General features: G+C 36.0%; 1 long non-coding RNA gene across 1 annotated transcript in view; it reads right to left on the reverse strand.

Moving 5' to 3' along the window:
• LOC309486745 overlaps positions 1-8,824 on the reverse strand; it is a 387,401-nt gene that overhangs the window by 111,327 nt on the left and 267,250 nt on the right. The gene's annotated exons all lie outside the window — the stretch shown is intronic.

Raw genomic sequence — 8,824 nt, forward strand, 5'->3', positions numbered from 1 at the left:
CATTAAAAAAAGATTAATAAATACTGTAACAAATGTATTGCTCATTGTTAGTTCATGTTAGTTAATACATTTACTAATGTTAACTAATGAACCTTATTGTAAAGTGTTACCGGTTAGTCTTATGAAGCTTCAGTATGTTTGTTCAATGTGCAGTTGAAATTCTGGACAAGAAAATACTTTATTATATTTTAAAATGCTGTAACACTTAGTAAATGCGCTGGTATACTTACATAAAACATGCAAATGTCCTCGGGAAATGTTTGATTTCTTTTGTAAAGCTCTTGTTCCAATATGAAGCCAACATAATGCAATGATATGCAAATAAATACATGCCAATTTTGAAATAATAAAAATGCTTCTGGACATTTGCAATGTTTTTGTCAACAGTGTATACAATACAACCATGGAATTGCTTCTGAAAAGCCTTTTTAATAAAAAGCGATCATTATTACTGTAAATCACTAATGAAATGGATGCTCTGACACATTTGACCTATATTAGCTGAAATTGTGAGCGTGTTTATTTTGATGAGCGTGACATGAAGGAATTTTTGGTTCTAGTTGATATTTAGACAAACATTTTTAAGAGACCTACAGTAAACTTAAATACATGCTTATTGGCTCAAGGCACTGTGATAGAAATGATAGCGGTAACTGTCTATTTCATGAATGCAACTTTCTTGGGTTTGACCCTGTGACCTTTGGATTATTAGAGCAGATCTTTAACCGCTGAGCTGCCACCACCCTATAATCTCGCTGTTAGTTTAGCATTTTAAACAAGATTTTAAAAGTTTGCAATCTCGGCTTTCACAGCTAATATTCTTTCTCCACACATACCATCACGGACACAAATTACTGCTGCATATTTCTGCCGAGCAAGATTGGCAGTGCTAACAGCATTCATTTCTGGGATTCAGTCTGGCCTGAAAGAAGCATTTAGTTATGAAAATGAGACCGCCATACCAACTTTCTATTCAGGATGAAACAATTACCTTGAGCCAGACCCACACACACTTTTCTATAGATAAATAGGACTGATTAATATCCACTTTGCGATTACTGTAGAGCCAAAGCTGCTATTCCAAATTGAATGCTTATCATGTTTGAGCTTTTTCAGCAGAACACAGACAGTAGATGAAAGCAAAATGATCTTTAAATAGTGGTTTAAGATTGTGCCACTGATAAGTTGTTTCACAACAGTTTTGGTCAATGAAGCGTGTATTCAATATATTGCCTATTTAGATCCTGGTGATTTAGTTTAACTGGACTTTTAATGCTTTATAAATTATGTGCACTGCAGTAATCTTTTTACGACTTTAGTGTATTATTAATATTTCTAGTAGAGTATATCTCGTAATACGGGTTTATGGTGAGACACAGAGGGATAAATAAATAGACTTTATTTAATTGTATTATATACAGTATGTATATATATATATATATATATATATATATATATATATATATATAATATATATGAAGAGTTCAGATGCAAAAGCCTCTAAGTGCCATCTGAAATTTTCTTCTAGAATGATCATTTTGATCAAGCTTGTATATTTAAGTTCAGTAATTTCACTTAAATGACAATTAATAGGTAATTTGCATTGCCATTTAAGTGAAATTATTGAACTTAAATATACAAGCTTGATAAAAATTATCATTCTAGAAGAAAATTTCAGATGGCACTTAGAGGCTTTTGCATCTGAACTCTTCTCATATATATATATATATATATACATATCAGTGTTGTAGTCGAGTCACCAATTGTCGAGTCCGAGTCAAGTCTCGAGTCCCCGTGTTCGAGTCCGAGTCCAAGTCCGAGTCACCAAAGAAGAGACCGAGTCGAGTCCGAGTCGAGTCACCATTACCTGAGTTCGAGTCCGAGTCGAGTCTCGAGTCCCCAGTGTTCGAGTCCGAGTCGAGTCATCAAGGTTGAGTCTGTGTTATATTTCAAGACTGCCAACATTTCTCTACTCTGGCACCTTTAAAGAGCTGATATAATTATAAAAGAGGGTCTACATTAAACAAAAATGACACCACTGTGTTGACAATTATAAATAATAAATACAATATAAATAAATATAAATAAAAAATTTGATTTCAATAATGTAGGCTATTAGTAGGCTAAATGTTGAAATTAACATTAACAATGCTGTAGAAGTGCAGTTTATTAATAGTAGCCTAAATGTTAACTAATGTAGTTAACTAGAGTTTAATAAATGGAACATATGTGTTACCGATTTGTTATACACCGATTCAGACGTCTCGTGAGTTCGTTGTTGGACAGATGGTCAGTTGTTTTAACCATTCATTAAAGTGAATCGTTCAAAGGAGTCATTAGTTCGCGAATCGGACGTGTCATTAATGGACGTGTAGCCTATACGGCACGCCTTGTGTGATTATCTCGGCAGTTTAGGACAGGACAAGATTTGTGTCAACACAGAAAACATTTCATCACTAGATAGGTCTTTTCGTTTATTGAAATTGTGGCTAATGTCAGCTGAATGTGCGGAACTCTTTTCAGAGAAGATAAGGCAAACGTTTTTTGTTTTTTTTTCAGCACAATTCACACCTCGCGGTAATTCAGGAGAAAAAAATCTCTGAATGATCTACGTGAAACTTCGGTCTTCTGACCTTTTACTATCGTGTCAATTGATTTTGATTAATATGCGTGAGGAGGGAGCACCGCTCGTGTTGTTTGAAGACGGTGAGAGCGCGCGCGCGGCTGGGGCTTTCTCTCTGCTCGTTCATATATGCAGGAAAAAAAGAGATCCCGTCCGGTCTTGGAGCCCAAAACAGGAAAAGTGTAACATCTTATATCAAATTTTAAATCCTATTTAGTCAGAAACTTCATCCAACGTCATTCATTTGATGAATGCTCAAGTCCGATTTTATATCCTCGAGTCCGAGTCCAAGAACGAGTCATCAGTCCGCGAGTCCAAGTCAAGTCACGAGTCCTGAGAATAGAGTCTCGAGTCGGACTCGAGTCCAGAGAATAGGGACTCGAGTCGGACTCGAGTCCGAGTCCAGGACTCGAGTACTCCATCACTGATACATATATATATACATACATATATATACATACATATATATATATATATATATATATATACACATTTATATATATATATATATATATATATATATATATATACATATATACACACATATATATATATGTATATATATACCATAATACAGTATATATAATAAAATTAAATATATATATATATATATAATAAAATTAAATAAAGTAGGTGTGTATATATATATATATTGGCTTATATTTGATACAGTGGGATAGTGTGAGAATCTCGCCATTCCTCTATCATGTGCTTACATTTACCAAGCACTTGACTGTGCTTGTAAAGCCAAAGACAGAGTGTCACTCACACCTCTTGGTATTCCTGTCGACAAAGATTCTTATCAACAGAAGACAGTCTCAATGCTAATTTTCCTTTCACCAGTCTAACGCCTGTCCAAATAACGATTTAAATCTTTCAACACTGTTTGCACACCATTTCATATGAGCGTTTTTTCCGGGCCTAAACTCCATTTAAGTTTTTTAATAATACATTAAAACGGTCCCCGTTCAGGTAAACACAATCTGATTACAGTGAATGATTGAAAATGTGATTAGACAGTGTTTGGTTTTTTTGATTTATTCTTTTCCTTCTTTCTTTCTGTTTTTTAGGTTGAGTGAGTAAAAAATCTGTTAAAAGAAATCTGTAGATATAAAATAGCATTTTGTAATAGTAATATGAGCATATGTGGATGGATGGATGGATGGATGGATGGATGGATGGATGGATGGATGGATGGATGGATAGATACAGTAGACAGACAGACAGACAGACAGACAGACAGATAGATAAATAGATCATAGATAGATAGATAGATAGATAGATAGATAGATAGATAGATAGATAGATAGATAGATAGATAGATAGATAGATAGATAGATAGATAGATAGATAGATGGTGCTAATGAATAACAGCTGAGACACACAGCATAAACAAAGTGTCACACAAAACACCAAATTCCCTGTCAGCACTCAGGAAGTAAGGCTGCCTGAATAATTCCAACGTCCCGCACAGGTCTGTAGAGTTCAGGGCCCAAAACTATTCTTTGATCGTTTTAGATTTCCCTCCATAAGCAGTCCTTTGTGTCTAGTGTGCTACTTTGGACAAGTGCTGGCCCACGGCTGCCTAAATGAGGTTATTCTGTTTCTCCCACTCACTGTAAATTTCAATAATTTGTTTGAGAGGCCTCTCTCTCTGTCACTTTTTATCATATTATCAATGACCACTCAATTTTCCCCCGGCTGCTCATATAGCGTGGCTCACCCCGGCCCTATTACTGTTCTGTAATGAAGTGCAATGGAGTAGTAATTGGTTCACATTATACCAGATCAGGTAACATTAGCCTTATTTCCTTATCGCAGTGAGCCCTGCTGCTGCCTCTCAATGAGAAACTCAACACAGCTTCCCCTTGCTTTAATGCACGGGTATCATCCAAATAACATTTCAGCCCATCCAGCAACCCCCTAGTCCTGCTCCAGTTTTCTGTTTCAAGATTGCTCTCTGCATTTAACTAAGCGATTGCTGCTTGTCTGCCGGTTCCTTCTGCTTGAAAACTCCCCAAAAGGCAGCAGCCATTAGAGATGCAGATACAGGGATAGCTTTTCCCGGCTCTGAGGAAGTACAGTAAGTGAGAAGGTAATATAAGCGAGAGGCTGTAAGATGAGTGGGGCTGTACAGTGCCCGGCTGGCCCTGTTTTCATTCAGGCCTGTATGTGCATCCTTTGTTCTGTTATTTATGTTGCTACCTAAACTAAACAGGAAGGGCTGCTGGATAATAAAACGTTAATCATTTAACATGGAAAGAGTTTCCTATCCGCGATAAGTTCAGTGCTTCTCATATGTTGCCAGGGTGCGCTCTCTTGCTCAAAAACAACGGTGATCACAATAAAGATGGGGTTTCATGTTTAAAAATACTAATAAATGAATACACTTGAGAATTATTCAATGACTTTTAGTGTCTACTTTTTCTCTCATTTGAGGTTTGTCTGGCCAACCTGATCTCAGAGGAAAACGTTATTGCTGTGTTCACGCCATGTCGTAATTGTCGTGAATAAAGCACTGTATGCTTTCGAATCGCTCTCGCGGTACTCTGATGTCGTACACCGATAGGTCTGCACAGCACCGCTTCAAGTCGAACACATCTTAAAGGTGCAGTATGTAATATGGGCAGCTAGTGGTTGAAATAGGTACTGCAGTCCAATTTCAAAATATTGGAGAGAGTCGTTTCCCCTCCTCCTCTTCAGACTTGACACTCACACGGGCACCAGATTGAGGACACATACCATGAACGAGCGCAGTTGACAATTTTAATCAGCTAATATATACATTTGCAATATTTCATTGCCGATGCTTTTCAGGTAGAATCTGCAGACCCAGTTCGTTTGCTGGCTTCCATGGCTAAAATATAGGCCTACAGTTTTCTGCAAACTGGGGTGTCTAAATATTTCTGGGTAAACTGGCAGTGGACAGGATCAAACGGACCAAAACAAGCGCACACCCGCACATTTAAAAGTAGAATAACTAGTTATCTCATTGTTTTTCGGAATTTTATGAGTTTTTGTTTTACAAATGGAAGAGGTATAGGACTGTGGGATGCTCTGGGGTGTTGATGGACTCGAGCTACTCCATTTATGTTTTGATCATCGTTCTGAATCCAATCTGGATGTAGTCTTTGACAAAAACGCTAGTATTTTCTTAACTTTGAGTAATGTTCTGGCAAGGTTCTCTCAACATTATGAACAGACATTCTTCCAGTAATGTTTATAAAAATGTTCAATCAAAGTCATCTGCTCTCAATGCTCTCAAAAACATTAATGTTCATGGAGACATTCATCTAACTGTAAAAAAAAAAAAAATGTTACTGCTTGTTTCAGAAGAACATTCAAACATCCCCCATAATGTTTACAAAAAATATTAAATTAAATGTTTGCATAACCAAGAAAAAAACTAAAATTGGACGTTTTGAACGATCAGATAGCGCACTTTAACTTGGCATTTGTTGTTTGAAAATGCTGTTAAAAGGTACTTTTATTAATCTCGAAAAAGTCTACATTTGAAAACCTCCTGTTTTGACTTTGCAGCCTAATCCTAAACTTGAAAGCACTGTTGTTTTAGCAGCTGTCGACACATTTCAGCCAGGCTTCAAATGTGGATGTGACATTAATAAGAATAGGTGTCAAAAAACAGTATGTGATTACACACGTTAAGGACCTTTTCTTTATTGATACAATCCTGAGAGGTTTACAAAGCACTTAACCTCACCCAGTACAACTACACACTCAGTACATATTTAATGAACTGTCCTCTGCCAAACATAAACAGGTGTCAAGTGCAACACACTCACTTGTGTTGATGTTCACAGCTACAGTTTACAGATAAAGGGACTCGTATAACATTTCATGTCCTTGATCACCAAGATCACCTTTGTAAATGCTCAAATTTTTCAAAATTTAAATAGTACATCATTTGATTTGTGATTACTACATCACAACGATCTTATATAAATAGTTATTCCTACTCAAGGAGCAGATTATATCAGCTGATGATCATAGTTCATTATTTATTTATACAGATTTGTTTTTATTGACCTATTTATATGCTTTAAATATAAAACATGAAAAGTTTAGCCTCTTTCTCCATGTGGGCCTCAAGTCAAGCACCCTTTCTGTATTAAAGCAGCCCATAGCATACACTCAGAGGAAAATGGAACAGGATATTGGATAACAAGGTTAAAATACAGGAGCAAATATTCTCTTATTAAAGTCCAACAGCAGGGATTTGATCTGAGCTGCCTAATAGGCAGTGGTTTAAAGAGGGACCAGAGGGGAGGTAACAGAGGGGTCAGGGTTTTGCTGTCTAAGGGTGGAGATTGGAGAAATTAAGGGACTTTATTTCCACAGGAAATTCTGATGAAAGGTGGATTATGGATCACAGTGGTCTTCCCAATCCACCTCTGAGTCCAGTAATGTGCTTGGGCCTGCATTTATTAGAGCATACGTAAAGCTGACTGTGCTTTATTGTTACACAGGGAGCAAGGCAAGGACAAAGCAAGATCACAGAAGATAAGTCAGATCATGCTTTATTTGTGCTCGTGTTTCCATGCAATATTTCACGTAGGCCCTATGTGTTTTTTTTTTGTGTTTTTTTTGGCTGCCAGTCTACAATATTGTTTTTAGAATTACATACTACAATGCTGTTCTTAAATGTGCCTGTCTGCACACTTTTAGACGGATACAAATCTGAGCGCTTGATGAAATCTAGAGCACTAATATCAAGTGAGATATACCTGGACCCAATTTTCCAAATTGATGAGGATATGAAGCAATACAAAAAGGCGATCCTATTCAAAATAAGGAAAATAAATGTATGTGATTTATTTAATTAATGTACTAAAATGTACTATCTATCTATCTATCTATCTATCTATCTATCTATCTATCTATCATCTACTTTTGTACAAACTAATGATACTACTGAGAAAGGAATGAAAACTATTGTACAAACTGTTTCTTTTTACAGTAATGATACTATTAAGAATAGAATGTAAACTACTATACTGTATACACTGTTACTTGTAGTTAGAATGGCATTATGCATCATGAATGATGTCACCACTGTCATCAACCACAACCTTAGCATTTTACAGTTTTTCTCAGTCGCTTTGGTGCATTTCTCACATCACTATTTACATTTGCACAACAGTTAGTTCAACCTCCACAACATTTAGTCATTTGTGCACATCATAGTAGCAGTTTCTCATTCCTTCCAACAAATTGCAAATGCTTTTGGACATGCATCAATTGCTTTCATACAACTCTCTGCTGTTTTATAACATTATCATTTGCTTATGTCATGTCAGTCAAAATTAACTATACTTGTGAATGCTGAATAGTCATTCCATATAAAACTAATAGTCCTCATTTCATTGCTTGAGTCATTACATACAAAAATGTTGAACTAGTTGTCAAAATCTGTCAAGCAAATTTTACACATTTTTTTAAATATTTTTTTTCCTGAAAATGTCTCCTAAATTGAACAATTTCTCTCAGGTGAATCTCAGCTTTCACTGATGAGAAGGGGTGTGTGAAGCATTAGTTGCAACCAATGTTCAGTTCCAATATGTACTGCAGTTGTGCACAGCTCTACCCAAAGGGAGTTTATGTTTGTTGTAAATAAGGGTGTATTTTTTATTTTGCACAATGCTGTGAACAAATTAGAATTGCAAAGAGCATATGCAGTAAAAATGTGAAACATACATATTCAGTGTCTTGTACTCACTGTTACCTCACTAAATACAGTAATGTGTAACTTTACTGTATTTTTCAAATGGCTGTGCAAATAGTATACAGTGCTGTCTTGAGCATTTTCAGGTAGTGTCACCAAGATCGGACTTTTTTGCATTGGAAAACATTTACAGAGTAAACTGTCACAATGAAAACATGACAAAGCCATTTGACTATCTTGTTCATAAACTTTTCATCTTGATGACACTGACACTTTCATTGACATGAATACTTGCTTTTGAGGAATGAGCTATCCATTTTGAGCAAGTGACACGCTTTTGCAGGTTTTCAACTAGCTTTTGCAGTTTGTACTAATTGTTTTGAGAACTGCATTAACTGTTGTGCAAATGTAAATAGTGATGTGAGAAATGCACCAAAGCGACTGAGAAAAACTGTAATCATCAGAACCATTTTCTGTCATAAATCTTGTAAACCAGTAGCAGTTTATCTGATTCTCCC

The sequence above is a fragment of the Leuciscus leuciscus genome (genome assembly GCF_965113295.1).
Source record: "Leuciscus leuciscus genome assembly, chromosome: 22".
NCBI lineage: Eukaryota > Metazoa > Chordata > Actinopteri > Cypriniformes > Leuciscidae > Leuciscus > Leuciscus leuciscus.